The sequence below is a fragment of the Aegilops tauschii genome, chromosome 4 (assembly GCF_002575655.3).
Source record: "Aegilops tauschii subsp. strangulata cultivar AL8/78 chromosome 4, Aet v6.0, whole genome shotgun sequence".
Taxonomy (NCBI): domain Eukaryota; kingdom Viridiplantae; phylum Streptophyta; class Magnoliopsida; order Poales; family Poaceae; genus Aegilops; species Aegilops tauschii.
This window is the reverse complement of record NC_053038.3, coordinates 78,325,543-78,344,381: the sequence shown is the minus strand read 5'-3', so window position 1 is coordinate 78,344,381 and position 18,839 is coordinate 78,325,543. Positions and strand designations below refer to the sequence as shown.

Genomic DNA, 18,839 nt, shown 5'->3' with positions numbered 1-18,839 from the left:
ACTCGGCTTACATGGCCATTACCGTGATCCCGTGGTCTGGTACTCGGCAAACAGCAATGTACTCGGTAACGACGATTTTCCCAGTAGTGATAGAAAACATATGGGCATATGAAACATCAATAAATACAATATGAGAATATATTGTATAATTAGTGATGATCTAAAAGGAAAAAAAATTACTTCAGCTACTTTTTTGGACGACTAGAAAATTTACTTCAGCTTCATAAAATTGGTCATTAAGAGCAATGTTGCAGAAAAAAATGTGCTAAACTGCACATGTTGAGAGCTTAAAGTGTCTTTGACAGGGCACAGATCAGTGTCATGTGTTTAACCCCTAGACATTTAAGCCAGTGATCACATTCCACGACTTGTAGGCATCATATGCTTGACGATCCTCCAAATTTATTTGAAATTTCTCCATTTTTGTAGAAGGCATGTAGATTAGGGTCTCGAGGACTTGAACCAATTTGAATTAGTAATTATGCTCAAACTCTAATTCTTTCGCCATTTTACATGAACAAGGAAGCCGTTATTGTGTTTCAATGAGGTATGGGCGTTGTACCCATCATCTGCATGTATGATTTCTCAGCGGAATTTGCAAGGTACTCCCTCCGTTCCTAAATATAAGTCTTTTTAGAGATTTCAATGCGGACTACATACGGAGCAAAATTAGTAAATCTACATTCTAAAATATGTCTATATACATCCATATGTAATTCGTAGTGGAATCTATAAAAAGACTTATATTTCGGAACAGAGGTACTCCCTGGCATGGATGCATCCAATGCAATTCCAGCCGATGTACAGTATTCTTTTTCATCTACAGTAGTCACTAGCTGCTACTTCTCTAACCAATTGATCTTGAGATGTACAATTATAAAGAAACTTTGCAATCCAGATGATGTTTATAAATGTATTATTACTGAAACAATCAATATGTAGAGGAGTGCATGCTTATTCGCAGAAGCAATGAGCCAGCAACCATGTTGAATAGAATCTTCCTCATGTAACTGAGAATGACTGAATGGCCCAAAAATGCTGGAAGATGCAAATGAAAGGGTGGTACTGTTTCAGTTTTTTCTGTTCTCAACTGCAGTATGAAAACTTGGAAGGTACTGTATTCAAAATTCATAAGGAAACATCGTTCGCATTTGTGCTAGATTCAGTAAAACTTGTAATGTAATTAACTCAAGTGGTAAAGCCCCATCGACATTTCAGCACTCCAGCTTCCTGCCTGATTCAGCTCTTTTCTACACAAGTGAGCAAGTTTTACAGCAAGTACCATCACATTCAGTTGAACAACTACTCTAATGCAAGCCAAAAGAACTTCTGCCTAACAAAGCATAAAGCACAAGCTCTACTCTGATGCTAACCACCATGCTTCACTTATCAGCTTCACCAGGAGCTTTCATTAATTCCCTGGCTTTCCTGTACAGAGTTAAACCAAAATGGAACAAATTTCAGCTTTAACCCACAGAGCTATATGGAACAATAGCACCAAAAGTTGAAATGGAAATGTTAGTCTCCAGTTTGGTGAAATTGAAATGGAAATGCTAATGGAATTCGACGCGCTGGTCCAGCGTGCGACTGCTGGTCGTTAGTATGGAAGTACATATCATTCATGCTACAAAAGAAACAAGTACAAGACAGTAGATTACCGTAGCTCTCTCTCCGCCTCTATGTTTCCAGGATCTAATTTTTGAGCGTCCAGGAGAGCGTCACAAGCTTGCTTATACTCCTAGACGTAGAGCACATCAAAGGCACATGAGCGACTGCATAGACTGTAGAGTAGGGAAACACGATGGCAAGCTAGACGTGTAGTAACTCACTTTGAGAAGCATGTGAGCTGCAGCCTGACGGTAGCAAGCTTTTGCCCAGTTAGGTCGCAGCATTCTGCAGCTGAGAGCGTCTGACAGAGCACCTTCACCATCGTCCAACATCAGTTTACAAAGACTCCTGTTTGCGTACAATGTTGCACTCGGTGCGGCATCTATTGCCTATGGTCGGTCAAACACAACAGGTTATGCGATTATCTTCTCATGATGACAGGTTAGGAAGATTAGTCCGGCAAAATAATATTAGTCCAACAGAAATACATCATAATGGCAAACTAACAGATAATAAACAGGGAAACTAGAGAACAATATTAGAAACCTTGTTAGCAAACAAATAATGTTCTGCAATCGGTCCCTAGAAAAATGTCGCCTTCTAAACCACCATTGTCCATAGATAAGGTTTAAGGGGCTTACCAGATCATATGATTTTGATGCGAACTTAGTCCTTCAGCCTGAATGCATAATCTGCCTGTGACTTGAATATAGCTTTTGCTCGCTCAAGGTGCCTCTGATCCTGAATGATAGAACAATGCAAAAAATTAAGGAATGAAGCGTCGTTTCAAAGATATTCCAATTAAAACAGAAACTTAACAACTCTGTTACACATTTGCCATAGCTTCGTATCTGATATGCTTATGCTGCAATGCAAAGTGCACATTGAGGTAATTTCTCAAGTATAGCTGTATAGCACAGCAAAAGGCAGCAGTTACTCACACAACAAGAATTTGATCACAAGTATAGCTGTATAGCACATTGTCTATATTTGTATATTTCACAGTTCACAACTTCACATCGACAGTATATATGCTTGTAAAGCACTCCTGTCTCTTGAAGACTACGCATGACGAGAAGTTTACAGCAGTTCATGAATCGATACTGAACAACCAAGTTACTTTTTTTATTGAACAGCCAAGAACTAATAAGGGGTCCAAATCTGGTCCTTCCAAAATTATAATTGGTAGTTTGTTCTAAGAGCTTTAACTACTTCAATTTAATGGTTATGATGAGGTGATGCTCTGAAGAAAAACCATAAAAAGGTCATGACTATCATTTTAAGTGTGATCTCATGCATATATAGTAAGTCCAAGTCATAACAGTTGACGGACAAATTCAGGACTGGCGAGCAAAAAATATGACCAGCCATTCAAGTAGTCCCTCCGTCCCATAATATAAGATGTTATTACAACCAATATATGAGGGAGTAAAATTTATCCACGGGGCGCAACAGCAACAAATAACGTACCAGTGGCTTTGCACTTTCAAATTTTTCATATGAGATGATTCCATCTATACTCCAGTTTGGGATAGATGGAATTGCGGAAGTCAAAGGAAACAGCATTTCAACTTGTTCCATACAGTCACGTCTAGCAGCATGCTCTATTGGTAACCTACCAAACTGGGCAACAAAAGGAAAAATGTCAACTCTTTTGAAATTAACTACATAACTAAAGGACCCTATAGAATGCAGTAAAAGAATATGAAAATTATGAAAAGATATAACCCATATAATAAACTGCAATGCCATGGGAGAGAACCAGGGTTTACATAATGTTGGTACCAAATGTTTCAACCAGGATTTATCCCAGCAAGCATTTCTAAATTCTAGTAGCAATTTAAACAGTCAATATACTCCGACAACATACCAAAAGGCCATCCTTCAGCAAGGGATTAAAAACAGGCATTTCAGCAAGAATTGAAATTGAGAAGCAACAATAATTTTTAGTGGCATGCCCTTTAGGAGTCCCCATGAATTATATAGATAAAAACAACAAGGACAAATAGCTATACATGAATTTTAATTTGACACTTTAGAGTAATTGAAAAAGTACCAACCGCTGGGATGAAGAAAACAACATAAAGTAAGCTAAGAGAAGTCAAGTCATTTTAGTGATTGCTGGATGAGTACATTTGGAAAATGCGGCTACCCTGAAGCCTGAATGCTGCATTATGAGATGTCGCTATCTCATCAACTGTTAAGTTAAGCACCGGCCTCATATTAAATAGAGAAACACTGACATATCTTGGCTATCTGTGGGCTCAATACAAGGACATCCACCATATTCAAAAACATTTCAGACTAACGATATACATATATACAGGATTGCACAGAACAGAGCATGCTCCAGAACTCAAAATTTGCTACTTCATTCCAAAATATTTTCTAGTTCTCTCCTAAGTCAAACTTCTTTTAGTCAACAACATCAATATGCATTTGTTGATATAAACCGTTAAAATTGTAGCTCACACGCCTACCTATTGCCTGCACATAGATAAATGCAAACTTCTCATCACATAGTCAAAGACTAAAAGCACCATGAATTCATTGCTAAAGCTTAACTATCCTCCTTAAGAGTTGAATAATACTGTCAGCATAAGTTTTAGTACAATAGATCAAGAAAATAAGGAAAACATACACCATCAGGAATATTAGGATCCGCTCCTGCCTTTAACAGAAATTGCATAAAGTTGGTGTAGTCTTTGCGCCCTGCAGTGAACACTAACGGAGTCATCAGAAGTGAGGTCATCCGATTGACATCAGCACCACCCTGTGAAAAGGATTGTGGAATAAAACATTTCATGGTTCCATCTCGGTGTAAAATCAGAACATAACAATGAACAAATATAGACAATAGAATACTGGCCTTAATCAGCAGCTTCATGCACTTCAATGAACGGCATAAAAGAGCACCCATCAACGCAGAACCCAAACTGGTGACACTGGTGTTAGCCTGAAAGAAAAACATGAGAATTTCTCTATGGTCCAAGAGTAATAATTATCATCAAATACAAAGGAACAAAATCTAGAAAACGAAAAATGAAAATAAGAAATGGTAAGGGTTATATACATCTGCATGGTGTTCCAACAAAATCTTCACTATTTTATCTTGTTCATTGGTAGCAGCTAGATGGAGTGGTGTACCATAGCCATAGTGTATGTCAACAGGTACTCCTTTTGAAAGTAGGAACTCAGTAACCTTACAGCTTCCTGCCGTGAATAAAATAATTCCATAAGTCATGTGGCTCCACATCTGATTGTACAGCAGCGAATTAACTGCTAGTCCACACAAGGAGGAAAATTTTACACTTAATTGTCTGCAGCGCGAAAGCTGACCCCAAAATTAACAGCATACTACTCCACAGTCCACACAAGTCAAGTGCAGGAGGAAAATTAACGAGGGACCATTCCTAGTGTCCTACAAATCAAATAGGACCCGAATTGGTGTGGCTAACAGAACAGCGGTGGCAATTGCACCATCTCATCCTGTAACGACATACCTAATCCAGCCGCCGGGAACTCGATCACGGCCGCAGCCAGAGCAAAACCCTAGCCCAACCCAACAAATTATGGCCAAGCGAGGCCCGGGGAGGCCCAGGAGCATGGGGATGGGGCGGAGGAAGAGGAGGAGAGGCCAACCTCTGAGACGCCGGAGGTCGCCGTAGAAGGCCGCTCGCAGGGCCGCGTCGTGAGCTGCACACACAAAGTAAGCGCGCGGGGCAAATCGCCCGTAATTAGAGAGAGAAACGGAGAGAGCCGAAGAGAGAGAGGGAGAGGAAGAGGAGGGGAGAGTGGGGGAGCCTCGCCGTACCCGTGCCGTCGCCGGAGCTGCGGGCGTAGACGAACGGCGGAGCCATGGGTGGGCGGCCTCGCGCTCGTCGGCAGTGGCAGGGAGGCTTCCAGAAGAAGGCTTCGCCGGTTGCAAGCGTTTTTTTTTTCTCTTTTGAAATTGGAATGCAAGCGGGGGGTTGGAATTTGGACATCCTCCCTCGCTATCTCGCTGTGGTTTATTTGTTTTTTTTAGGCAACGCTGTGGTTTATTTGGTGCACGCTGGACCCGGCGCACGGCTGTGGGCCGTGGCTCAGGCCGCGGCCCTCTCGTGGGTGTACGCGGACCTGGTTTACGGGAATGCCTGCTGGGGAGTGGAAGGGAGAGGGGAATAAATTTTGTATTCCGCGTTACTAGGCGCTAGGGATGAAAATGGAGTGGAAACTTTCCGTTTTTCCGGAGGAAAAATGGAAATGAAGAGAAAATATGAAAACGGAAACGGAAATTTGCAAAACGGAAGTGGAAATGGAATTTTTTTATGCGGAAACGGAAACAAAAACGGAACGGTGTTTTCCGGTGGAACATGCATGGAAATGGAACATTTCGTTTCCGTGAATATGGAATTTCTGTTTTTACTATAGACCTATAGCTGCTTTTGTAACATCCCAAATTTTCAATTTGGTATGTTATACATAGATCATCATTGCATATCATATTTTATTGCATTTTGACAAATCCTCGATAAATCCTAAGCAACTCAAGGACCCTCGGAGAGAGTTGGGGATTTTCTCGAATTTTCATATTTGATTTTCATCAAATAATAAGACGAGGATTTTGGTTTTAATTATTTTCTTTCCGGAAAAATATTTCATTAAACAAAATAAATGAGAGGAGAAAATATGACTTCTCCAAAACAATTGAAATACTAGAGGAAATGTTAAAATCATCTATTGTATTTTATTCGGATTTTATTTGCAATTTTTATTGCATTAAAAATATTGCATGTTTTCAAAATATTTATTTTGTGTTAAAAAAATGTTCACCCTATTCTAGATTTTCTAACTAGACGGGGAAAATTTATTTTATCTTTTTTGGACTTTTATTTATTTTTCTACGAATTATTTTCCGCGGAACGTATTTAAAAAAAACAGCGCAGCGCCCGACTGGGCCGAGCCCAGCCGCGCCAGCCCGCCGGCCCATCCCCGCGTCGCCCTCCTCACGCACGGGAGCCGCCGCCGCCGAGTCCCGCTCGCACACGGGAGCCGTCGCCCGCCCCCTTCCCAAGCCACCTCCACCCCCCATATAAATACCGCCGCCCCCCCCCTCTTCTCTCACCCCCGCCGCCGCCGCTAGCCCGCCCCGCCGCCGCCGGAGTCGAGCACGGGAGCCGCCGCCGCCGCCGTTTGCCGCCGCCCCTCGCCCCCCCCCCCCCCCGAGCACCCCCGCACCCCGCCGCCCTCGCCGGAGCCGGCCAAGCCCCGCCAGAGCCCGCCCCCGACGAGGTACCTCGCCGCCGTTCGTCGCCGGTTTTTGTTTTTTTTTTAAAAACCGTTCGTTTAAAAAAAAACCTAGATCGGTTTTTTTTCGGTTTTGTTATTTTGCAAGCGTTCACCGAACCGTTCGTTTTAACGAACGCGTTCGTCGGTTTTTCTCTGTTAACGAACGTCCGTTCTTTAACCGTTCGTCCGTTTTTCTTTTTCGTCGGATTTTTCCGCTATTTTTCTCAGATTCGATTTCTGATCGAATCTTCGTTTTTGTTTAACTTCTCGCTCGTTTATCGGAATTAGGCGATTCAAGCGCCTAGAGTTTCGTCTCGAAATTCTCTTTCCGTTTAACCTACTCAAACAAGTTTTTGCTACAGTAAAATTTGACCTAGATCCAGATTAGTAAACGAAGCTTGTTTCTTTCGCCGTTTGACTTTCGTTGCTTCTTTCGAGTTGATTCTTTTTGCAAACCGGAGTTCTTAAGTTGAACGTTCTGGTTGGATCTTTCATTCGAGTTTTACCTGTGCATTAGATGAGTACTTATTGTTTGCTTGTTTGTCTGAGATAGAGTACCCGGAGTGTGCCGCTTGTTACTTCGAATCGCTAGGTTTTGCGGATCATCAGCAAGGCAAGTAACACTTTGATCATACTTTCCATACCCAGTTTTATTGCATTAGATCTATTCCTCAAACAATTGCATGATTAGGACCTGATTAAATTGTGGGAACTGGGAAGTAGTTGAGGTAGTACCTATTACCTGTTTTCTTATCAAACCCTTGGGAGTTACTTCTACGTTGCTATTATATTGCCATGCTATGCTCGTAGAGGTGGATTGGGTTTTGAGAGATATTCATGACAGATGTGAGATGTTTATTAATGGTTCAACTTAAGGTGGCAACTAAAACTCACATCTGGGTGGATTGAGGCACCTGGAGAACCCAGTGTTGTCTGATTTTATAAGGTCCGCCACCCAGGCTCAAAGGGATCATAAGATTATTCATGCTAGAAACTTCCGTGTGCAGCCACAAGCTATTATGGGCTCTAGCATAGTTGAGTAGGTTACATGATCTCTTGAAGAGGTGGGCTAGCAGATGTAGGGGAAAGTAGGTATACCGGTCCATCCAGAGTAAAGAGTGATTGTTTCTGAAAGACTGTGTCTCGGTCATCCGTTTCTCAAACATCATGTAGTGCGAGAATCAAGCGGAGGCGATCGAGTCTTGTGGGGAAAAGTGCGCAAACCTCTGCAAAGTGTACAAACTAATCATGGTTAGCCGTGTCCCCGGTTATGGACAACTTGAGTATCTAGTACCTGGATTATCATTTGAATCTCATCACCATGTTACTTTTAATTAATTTTGTTGGGTTAATGATGATACTTAATTGGGATTGAGTTGGAGGTACCTTCTCAATGTTTAACAACCACCATGATAGTTAAATAAAATTTATTCCTTTGCAGTAGGGAAAAATTGGCTTTACGCATAAACTTTAACCGTAGAGCTTTCCACCAGCCTTATATGCATGTAGTATAGCATTATTATTGTTCATTACTCTCTATGTGTTACATTGCCAGCATATTCTATGTGCTGACCCGTTTTCGGGCTGCAACGTTTCATGTTGCAGACTTTTCAGACGACGAGTAAGGTGCCTTAGGTCGTGGTCTTATACTCAGTGATGCCGCTGGAGTTGATGGACTCACTTATCTTCCAAGTCTTCCGCTGTTATCATTATTAGATGGCCTTAAGCCATATTTATCATACTTAATCTCTTCGGAGATATTCAATGTAATAAGTGTGTGATTGCTACTCTGTTATAAATCCTCCATTTGTACTGTGCGTGTCAGCATTACTGATCCAGGGATGACACTGGTGCACAGCAGCACAGACCATTTGAGGTCTGGTCGCTACAAAGGTGGTATCAGAGCACACGTTGACTGTAGGACACGACCACTAAGCTTAAGCCCTAGAAAGCTTCTCTCTTCTCATTTCTGACCCCTCTCCTTTTTCTACTCTTTTAGGAATGGCGGATGCAAGGAGCAAGTTCATGCAACCAGATGAAGACACGCCTTTTGGTCGACACTTGAAGGAAGTCACTAAGTATTTGAACATAGGAATACCAAGCATCACCGGAACCTACAACGCCACATTACCCGAAGAGGAGAGCTGGAAGATTCAAGTTCTTATTCCAGGAAGGACGTTTGTGCCAGTTACTGAACCCATAAGATTGGTTTTCGAAGCACCAACCTGGAGTTTAGGGAAGAGCATGGCCGCACACATCGCCATGGGACGCATTGGAGAAGTCTATCACCAGGAGCTTAAGGATACAATTTACCAAATTTGTGGACGCCGAGACGCGCAATGGGAGATGATCAGAACCAAGAAGGATGGATCAATTGAAGCTTTCATCCAGGAGCAAAACCAACATATTCGTCGCCAGGAGAACCAGATGTGCACGGACAAGGAAGAACTGAAGAAGGCATTGACGAAGATCAAGGAGCTCCAAGAAGAACTCAAGGCTACACGCGAGGATTATATGGAGGAAATCATCGCACTAGTAGGGAAGAATGACGACCTGGAGAAGAAGATTGGAGTATTCATGGGAAATCCAGTGCCAAAAGCAGAAGTCGACGAATGCACTTGCCCGGTTAACTACATCATTATCGACGACACCGACTCGGAACCAAGTGAAGATGACTGGGTTGACGAAGCTGGAGCAGACATCATGGAGTCTTCAACGGATTAGAATTTTTATTAGACCACCACATCAGTAGTAGTTTTCCCCCATTTAATAGTATAGTTCAAGCACTTTGTAACGCTAGTTAGATCGATTGTTTTGCCTTGTTTGAATTGATTGAGTGATATTGATTGTATTTGTCTCATGAGCATATGGGTAGTGTTTTCTCTCTAGACCTCATTCTATTCTTAACTCTCACCTTTTCTAAACCTATCAGATGCCTCCGAGACGCGACACCGGATTTGTTTTCCCGCCAGAGATCACCCAGTTGATTCAGCAACAGAATGCCCTGATGCAAGTGTTAGTGCAGAACCAAGGCAACAACAACAACAACAACCCACCGCCACCACCACCTGTTGATCACTTAGCCCGTTTCTTAAGGCTAAACCCGCCGGTGTTTTCCAGTAGCACCGAGCCGATTGTTGCAGATGATTGGCTCCGCAAAGTTGGAAGGGAGTTGACCACTGCAGGATGCACAGATGCGGAAAGAGTGCGTTTTGCCGCACATCAGCTTGATGGACCCGCAGCATCATGGTGGGAGAATTATACAGCCACGCACCCTATTGACACCGTCACATGGGACCAGTTTCAGCAAGCTTTCCGTACAGCTCATGTTTCAGCAGGAGCTATGGCTATGAAGAAGCGTGAGTTTCGTAACCTACGCCAAGGAGGACGCACCGTAGGCCAGTATGTGGAGGATTTCAGTAAGTTAGCACGTTATGCACCAGATGACGTTGCTACAGATGCAGCCAAGCAGGAGAAGTTTTTGGAAGGACTGAATGATGAACTGAGTATGCAGTTGATGGTAGCAACCTTCAACAACTACCAGGAGTTGGTAGATAGAGCTCTCATGATCGAAGGAAAGCAACAACAGATTGAAAACCGCAAGAGGAAGTATGGACAAGGAAAGTATAATTCCGGAGCTCAGCAGAAGCCACGATTTGCCCCGAAACCGGGAGGACAGTTTCAGCATACCCATGGAGGAGGTAGTTCGCACAACCATAATGGCTCCAAGAATGGTAATGGGAATGGAGGAAGCAACGGACAGAACCGCACCAACCCATCTACCCCAACCAAGAGGGATCTAAGCCACATTACTTGTTTCAAGTGCCAGAAGACTGGACATTATGCAACTGATTGTCCTGAAGCCCAAAATGGAAATGGCAATGGAAGCTCTGGGAAGAAGCCGAACCCGTTCAACAAAGGACATGTGAACCACGTGAGCGTGGAGGAGGTTGAAGCTCAGCCTGATGCAGTAATAGGTAAGTTTTTGGTTAAGTCATTTACTGCAACCGTTCTTTTCGATACTGGTGCATCGCATTCATACATATCAAGGGGATCCGTGAATAAGTTTAAGATGTCCACCCAAGTTCTTAAAACTCCTATGTTAGTAACCTCGCCAGGAGCAGAATATATGGCCAGCCAAGGATGTTTTCAGATACCATTGGCCATTGGAAGGCATGTTTTCCCATCAGACCTCATAGTTTTGGAGTCGCAAGGTTTGGATGTGATTTTGGGAATGGATTGGCTATCGTTGTATGGAGGAAACATCGATTGTGCCAACAAGACGATTTTGCTTACCACCCCGAAAGGAAAAAAGGATCAAGTATGTATCCCGGCATATGCCGAAGAGGACTCAAGTGAATTCCTTATCAGGAGTTGTACAGGAGGAAGTACCAGTGGTGAAGGATTACCCGGATGTATTTCCAGAAGAGTTGCCAGGCATGCCACCAGATAGAGACATTGAGTTTTTGATTGAACTTTTGCCAGGCACAGGGCCAATATCTAAGAGACCGTACAGGATGCCCGCAAAGGATTTGGAGGAAATTAAGAAGCAGATCAAGGAGTTACTGGATAAAGGCTATATTCGCCCAAGTTCGTCACCTTGGGGATCACCAGTACTTCTAGTGGAGAAGAAAGATGGATCGCTGAGGATGGTTGTTGATTACCAAGGATTGAATGAAGTGACCATCAAAAACAAGTACCCGCTGCCGATGATCAATGATTTGTTTGACCGCCTACAAGGAGCTAAAGTATTTTCCAAGATCGATCTACGATCAGGATACCATCAGTTAAAGATTCGAGAGCAGGATATACCCAAGATGGCATTTACCACCAGATATGGATTGTATGAGTATACCGTTATGTCATTTGGTCTGACTAACGCGCCTGCCTATTTTATGAACCTGATGAACAAAGTGTTTATGGAATTTCTGGATAAGTTCGTCGTGGTGTTCATTGATGATATTTTAATCTTTTCCAAGAATGAGGAAGAGCATGAGGAGCATTTGCGATTAGTACTTGAGAAGCTTAGAGAACATCAGTTATATGCCAAATTCAGCAAATGCGAATTTTGGCTGAAAAAAGTTGGATTCCTCGGACATGTTATTTCTGGAGAAGGAATAGCAGTAGACCCTGCCAAGGTTGACACAGTAACAAGTTGGGAATCACCCACGACAGTTGGAGAAATCCGGAGTTTTCTTGGACTTGCAGGATACTATCGGAGATTCATCGAGAATTTCTCAAGGATTGCTAAGCCCATGACTGAGCTATTGAAGAAGGACACCAAATTCAATTGGACTGAGGAATGTGAAGCTAGTTTCCAGGAGTTGAAGAAACGATTGGTTACCTCACCAGTGTTGATTCTGCCAGATCAACGCAAGGATTATGAAGTTTATTGCGACGCTTCTCGTCGAGGACTTGGAGCAGTGCTTATGCAGGAAGGAAGAGTTGTGTCATATGCTTCACGACAACTTAAACCCCATGAGAAGAATTATGCTACGCATGATTTGGAATTAGCAGCCGTGGTGCATGCATTGAAGACATGGAGACATTTTCTCATCGGGAACCATTGTGAGCTGTACACGGATCACAAGAGTTTGAAGTATATTTTCACGCAGAAGGAGTTAAATCTCAGACAGAGGAGATGGTTGGAGCTCATTAAGGATTATGATATGAGATTGCATTATCACCCAGGAAAGGCTAACGTAGTAGCAGACGCGTTGAGCCGCAAGAGTCATGTCAACACCCTCATGACAGGAGAGTTACCTCAGGAGTTAGCCGAGGATCTTCGCGAGCTATGTTTGGAGATAGTCCCAAGAGGCTATTTAGCGACATTGGAGATACAGTCTACCTTGATGGAAAGGATCAGAGAAGCTCAGAAGACAGACAAGGAGATCGAAGAGATAAAGGAGAAGATGAGCAAAGGAAAAGCCAAGGGATTTCGTGAGGATGAGCACGATACCTTATGGTTTGAGGACCGCGTATATGTGCCAAATGATCCGGAGATCAGGAAGTTGATTTTGCAAGAAGCCCATGATTCACCGTACTCGATTCACCCAGGGAATACCAAGATGTATTTGGATCTGAAGAATACTTTCTGGTGGACCGGAATGAAGAAGGATATTGCTGAGTATGTAGCAGTTTGTGATGTATGTCAGAGAGTGAAGGCAGAGCATCAGAAGCCAGCAGGATTGCTACAACCATTGCCAATACCCGAATGGAAGTGGGATAAAATAGGCATGGATTTTATCACGGGATTGCCCAGGACTCGTTCAGGCTATGACTCAATATGGGTTGTAGTCGACCGTTTGACGAAAGTGGCTCATTTCATTCCAGTGAAGACCACTTACACCAGTGCTAAGTTGGCAAAGATATACATGACCAGGATCGTATGTTTGCATGGAGTTCCGAGGACCATTGTATCAGACAGAGGAACCCAATTTACCTCGAAGTTTTGGAAGCAGTTACATGAAACATTGGGAACCAGGCTGGAATTTAGTACAGCTTTCCACCCGCAGACAGATGGACAGACCGAGAGAGTCAACCAGATTTTGGAGGACATGTTGAGAGCATGTGCACTAGATTATGGATCTAGTTGGGACGATAATTTGCCATATGCAGAGTTTTCGTATAACAACAGTTATCAAACCAGTTTGAAGATGGCCCCTTTCGAAGCCTTGTACGGAAGGAGGTGTAGAACACCGTTGTTATGGGACGAAGTTGGAGACCGTCAGTTGTTTGGACCAGATTTGATTAAGGAGTCTGAACAGAAAGTAAGGTTGATTCGCGACAGGCTCAAGGTAGCCCAGTCCAGGCAGAAGAGTTATGCTGATTCTAAACGAAAAGTGATAGTTCACGAAGTCGGAGACAGAGTGTATCTTCGAGTATCACCACTTCGAGGAGTGAAGCGCTTTGGAGTTAAGGGAAAGTTAGCGCCCCGTTTTATCGGACCATACAGAGTTGTGGAACGTATGGGAGAGGTTGCCTACAAGCTGGAATTGCCCGAAGGATTGTCGGGAGTTCATGATGTATTTCACGTTTCCCAGTTGAAGAAGTGCCACGCAGAGATGGCTGAGATACCACTGAGAGATACTGTGCCACTGGAAGCGATTCAGCTGGAAAGTGATTTGACCTATGAGGAGAAACCAGTTAAGATTCTTGAGTATGCCAGCCGAGTTACCCGCAGTAAGGTTATCAAGTTTTGCAAAGTCCAGTGGAGTCACCACACGGAAGATGAAGCCACCTGGGAACGAGAGGAAGATCTACGGAAGGACCACTCCCACCTGTTTTCTAGCCAACCCGAATCTCGAGGGCGAGATTCATCTTAAGGGGGGTAGGTTTGTAACATCCCAAATTTTCAATTTGGTATGTTATACATAGATCATCATTGCATATCATATTTTATTGCATTTTGACAAATCCTCGATAAATCCTAAGCAACTCAATGACCCTCGGAGAGAGTTGGGGATTTTCTCGAATTTTCATATTTGATTTTCATCAAATAATAAGACGAGGATTTTGGTTTTAATTATTTTCTCTCCGGAAAAATATTTCATTAAACAAAATAAATGAGAGGAGAAAATATGACTTCTCCAAAACAATTGAAATACCGGAGGAAAAATGTTAAAATCATCTATTGGATTTTATTCGGATTTTATTTGCAATTTTTATTGCATTAAAAATATTGCATGTTTTCAAAATATTTATTTTGTGTTAAAAAATGTTCACCCTATTCTAGATTTTCTAACTAGACGGGAAAAATTTATTTTATCTTTTTTGGACTTTTATTTATTTTTCTACGAATTATTTTCCGCGGAACGTATTTAAAAAAAACAGCGCAGCGCCCGACTGGGCCGAGCCCAGCCGCGCCAGCCCGCCGGCCCATCCCCGCGTCGCCCTCCTCACGCACGGGAGCCGCCGCCGCCGAGTCCCGCTCGCACACGGGAGCCGCCGCCCGCCCCCTTCCCCAAGCCACCTCCACCCCCCATATAAATACCGCCGCCCCCCCCTCTTCTCTCACCCCCGCCGCCGCCGCACTTGCCCGCCCCGCCGCCGCCGGAGTCGAGCACGGGAGCCGCCGCCGCCGCCGTTTGCCGCTGCCCCTCGCCCCCCCCCCCGAGCACCCCCGCACCCCGCCGCCCTCGCCGGAGCCGGCCAAGCCCCGCCGGAGCCCGCCCCCGACGAGGTACCTCGCCGCCATTCGTCGCCGGTTTTTGTTTTTTGTTTTAAAACCGTTCGTTTAAAAAAAACCCTAGATTGGTTTTTTCGGTTTTGTTATTTTGCAAGCGTTCACCGAACCGTTCGTTTTAACGAACGCGTTCGTCGGTTTTTCTCTGTTAACGAACGTCCGTTCTTTAACCGTTCGTCCGTTTTTCTTTTTCGTCGGATTTTTCCGCTATTTTTCTCAGATTCGATTTCTGATCGAATCTTCGTTTTTGTTTAACTTCTCGCTCGTTTATCGGAATTAGGCGATTCAAGCGCCTAGAGTTTCGTCTCGAAATTCTCTTTCCGTTTAACCTACTCAAACAAGTTTTTGCTACAGTAAAATTTGACCTAGATCCAGATTAGTAAACGAAGCTTGTTTCTTTCGCCGTTTGACTTTCGTTGCTTCTTTCGAGTTGATTCTTTTTGCAAACCGGAGTTCTTAAGTTGAACGTTCTGGTTGGATCTTTCATTCGAGTTTTACCTGTGCATTAGATGAGTACTTATTGTTTGCTTGTTTGTCTGAGATAGAGTACCCGGAGTGTGCCGCTTGTTACTTCGAATCGCTAGGTTTTGCGGATCATCAGCAAGGCAAGTAACACTTTGATCATACTTTCCATACCCAGTTTTATTGCATTAGATCTATTCCTCAAACAATTGCATGATTAGGACCTGATTAAATTGTGGGAACTGGGAAGTAGTTGAGGTAGTACCTATTACCTGTTTTCTTATCAAACCCTTGGGAGTTACTTCTACGTTGCTATTATATTGCCATGCTATGCTCGTAGAGGTGGATTGGGTTTTGAGAGATATTCATGACAGATGTGAGATGTTTATTAATGGTTCAACTTAAGGTGGCAACTAAAACTCACATCTGGGTGGATTGAGGCACCTGGAGAACCCAGTGTTGTCTGATTTTATAAGGTCCGCCACCCAGGCTCAAAGGGATCATAAGATTATTCATGCTAGAAACTTCCGTGTGCAGCCACAAGCTATTATGGGCTCTAGCATAGTTGAGTAGGTTACATGATCTCTTGAAGAGGTGGGCTAGCAGATGTAGGGGAAAGTAGGTATACCGGTCCATCCAGAGTAAAGAGTGATTGTTTCTGAAAGACTGTGTCTCGGTCATCCGTTTCTCAAACATCATGTAGTGCGAGAATCAAGCGGAGGCGATCGAGTCTTGTGGGGAAAAGTGCGCAAACCTCTGCAAAGTGTACAAACTAATCATGGTTAGCCGTGTCCCCGGTTATGGACAACTTGAGTATCTAGTACCTGGATTATCATTTGAATCTCATCACCATGTTACTTTTAATTAATTTTGTTGGGTTAATGATGATACTTAATTGGGATTGAGTTGGAGGTACCTTCTCAATGTTTAACAACCACCATGATAGTTAAATAAAATTTATTCCTTTGCAGTAGGGAAAAATTGGCTTTACGCATAAACTTTAACCGTAGAGCTTTCCACCAGCCTTATATGCATGTAGTATAGCATTATTATTGTTCATTACTCTCTATGTGTTACATTGCCAGCATATTCTATGTGCTGACCCGTTTTCGGGCTGCAACGTTTCATGTTGCAGACTTTTCAGACGACGAGTAAGGTGCCTTAGGTCGTGGTCTTATACTCAGTGATGCCGCTGGAGTTGATGGACTCACTTATCTTCCAAGTCTTCCCCTGTTATCGTTATTAGATGGCCTTAAGCCATATTTATCATACTTAATCTCTTCGGAGATATTCAATGTAATAAGTGTGTGATTGCTACTCTGTTATAAATCCTCCATTTGTACTGTGCGTGTCAGCATTACTGATCCAGGGATGACACTGGTGCACAGCAGCACAGACCATTTGAGGTCTGGTCGCTACAGCTTTGTAGCCCAACCACCAAAGAGAACCCAATGACACAGTTAGTAGAATGGATCTAAGGCCCAACTTCTACTACCACACATGTACTCAGCTTGACCCTATACGCAATTGTCCGGTACTACTACAATACTACGCTAAGTTGCTAACATAATGATATTATTTTGTAGCCATGTTAACAACTCATTAGATTTGTTTGTTTTTGTGTGTATTTCTCTATGATTTAAGGGTTTTTAAGTTTCGATCAATGCCTATTTCTATTTCCGTATCCGCTTTGTATTCGCTCCGTGTCCGTTTCCGATAGTATCTGTTTCCGTATTCATTTCCGGTGTTTCCGTATTCATTTCCGCTTCTGCAAAAAAAAATGAAAACAAATATGATAGCACTCAGTTCCGTCCGTTTCCGCTCCGTTTTTCGTCCCTACTAGGCGCGTGTTTGGGTAGGGGCATTTTTTTCATCTTTACATGTACTCCCTTCGTCCTTGAAAGAGTGTATTTTCAACTTTGTTGAAGGGTCAAACTATTTCAAAGTTTGACCGAATTTGTGCAAAAATATGTCAATGCTTGTGAAACCAAATAGATATATGACAAAAATATATTTTATCATGAATCTAATGCTATTAATTTGATGGCATAAGGGCGTGTTCGGTAGTTTCCCACGGCTGCAAAATCCTTAAATCCGCCACCCAGATCCAGCCGCCATCTTCCCACGTAAACTCCTGGAGCTACTGATATATTCGGTGCGGCAGCTTCTCGCAGGCAGCGATCGACGAGGCCAAAAGGCCAGAAAGTGCTTGTTCGGCCCATTTTAGCAGGCCTCCTTTCTCTTCGGCCTGGGCATACGTGGGCTACTGTGAAATGAATTCGATTTTTTCTTCAGAGACACGGACGAGGTACTCGAGGAGGCAGAGAAGGAGGTCGGGGACAAGCTCGTCTAACGCAGCCTGCGTGCTCCGGTGGTTGGGGACGGCGGGGTCGATCTCCGGTCGGGACGGCTTCGAAGAACTTCGGTCGACGCGGCGGGGAAGAGCTCCGGTCGGGGACGGCGGGGTCGAGTTCCGGTCAGAAGGGAGGTGGAGGAGGGCGAGCGTGGCGGTGGGGAGGGCGGTCGCCGGTTCCCGCGCCGGTTGGGTGGTCGTGGCGGCGCGCTAGGGTTCGTCGCGGGCGTGGAGGGGAACGGGGGAGCAGTGGATCGAGTCGAGGGAGGAGACGAGCGCTGCCTCGAAGCGGTACCTACGGTCAGGCAATCAGTTGTAAATTGAGCCAACTCTCGCTTCCCAATTTTCGTGGAGCCACCTTTTTCCAGCTCCTCGACTCCGTCAATTTTGCACGTAGTCCAGAGCCAGCTTCTCGGCCCAATAACCAGGATTGGAACCGTTCGGCTGGACTCCGAGGCTGGATACGAGGATTTCACAAGCCAGAGGACTCCCCCTAAATGTTGGTCTATTATTGTTTAAATACGGTCAAACATAAAAATGTTTGACTTTCCAACAAAGTTGAAATTACACTCTTTCAAAGACGGAGGGAGTATGACTCAGTTGGGTCTGATTAAGCAGATGCAGAGATAAAAATTCATTTTGTGCACAACGTTTGATTACTTGTATCCTCCCTAGCTTGGTTGAGGTTGCGGGAGCACCGTCCGTTCACGGGCGTATGCGGACCTATTCACGCGAGCGTCTGCTGGGGAGACGGAGGGAGAGGGGACCCTGTTCACGGTACCCGGTTACAGATTTCCCCACCATGGTCAAAGCTTTTCAAGCCGTCAGTTGCAGCTGGTGCTGGTCGTAGCTTCCACACATGCCGGTTGCAGCTTTCCAGCCTTTAGACACACCCGTCGCCTCGCCAGTTGCAGCTTCTGCAGGTGCCGATCGTAGCTTTTGCATATGTCGGATCTAGCT

At 44.0% G+C, this 18,839-nt stretch overlaps 1 pseudogene; it reads right to left on the bottom strand.

Annotated features, from left to right (window-relative positions):
* Positions 1-1,233: 1,233 nt before the first annotated feature.
* On the bottom strand, positions 1,234-5,567 carry LOC109735114 (uncharacterized; annotated as a pseudogene).
* Between the last annotated feature and the right edge of the window lie 13,272 nt (positions 5,568-18,839).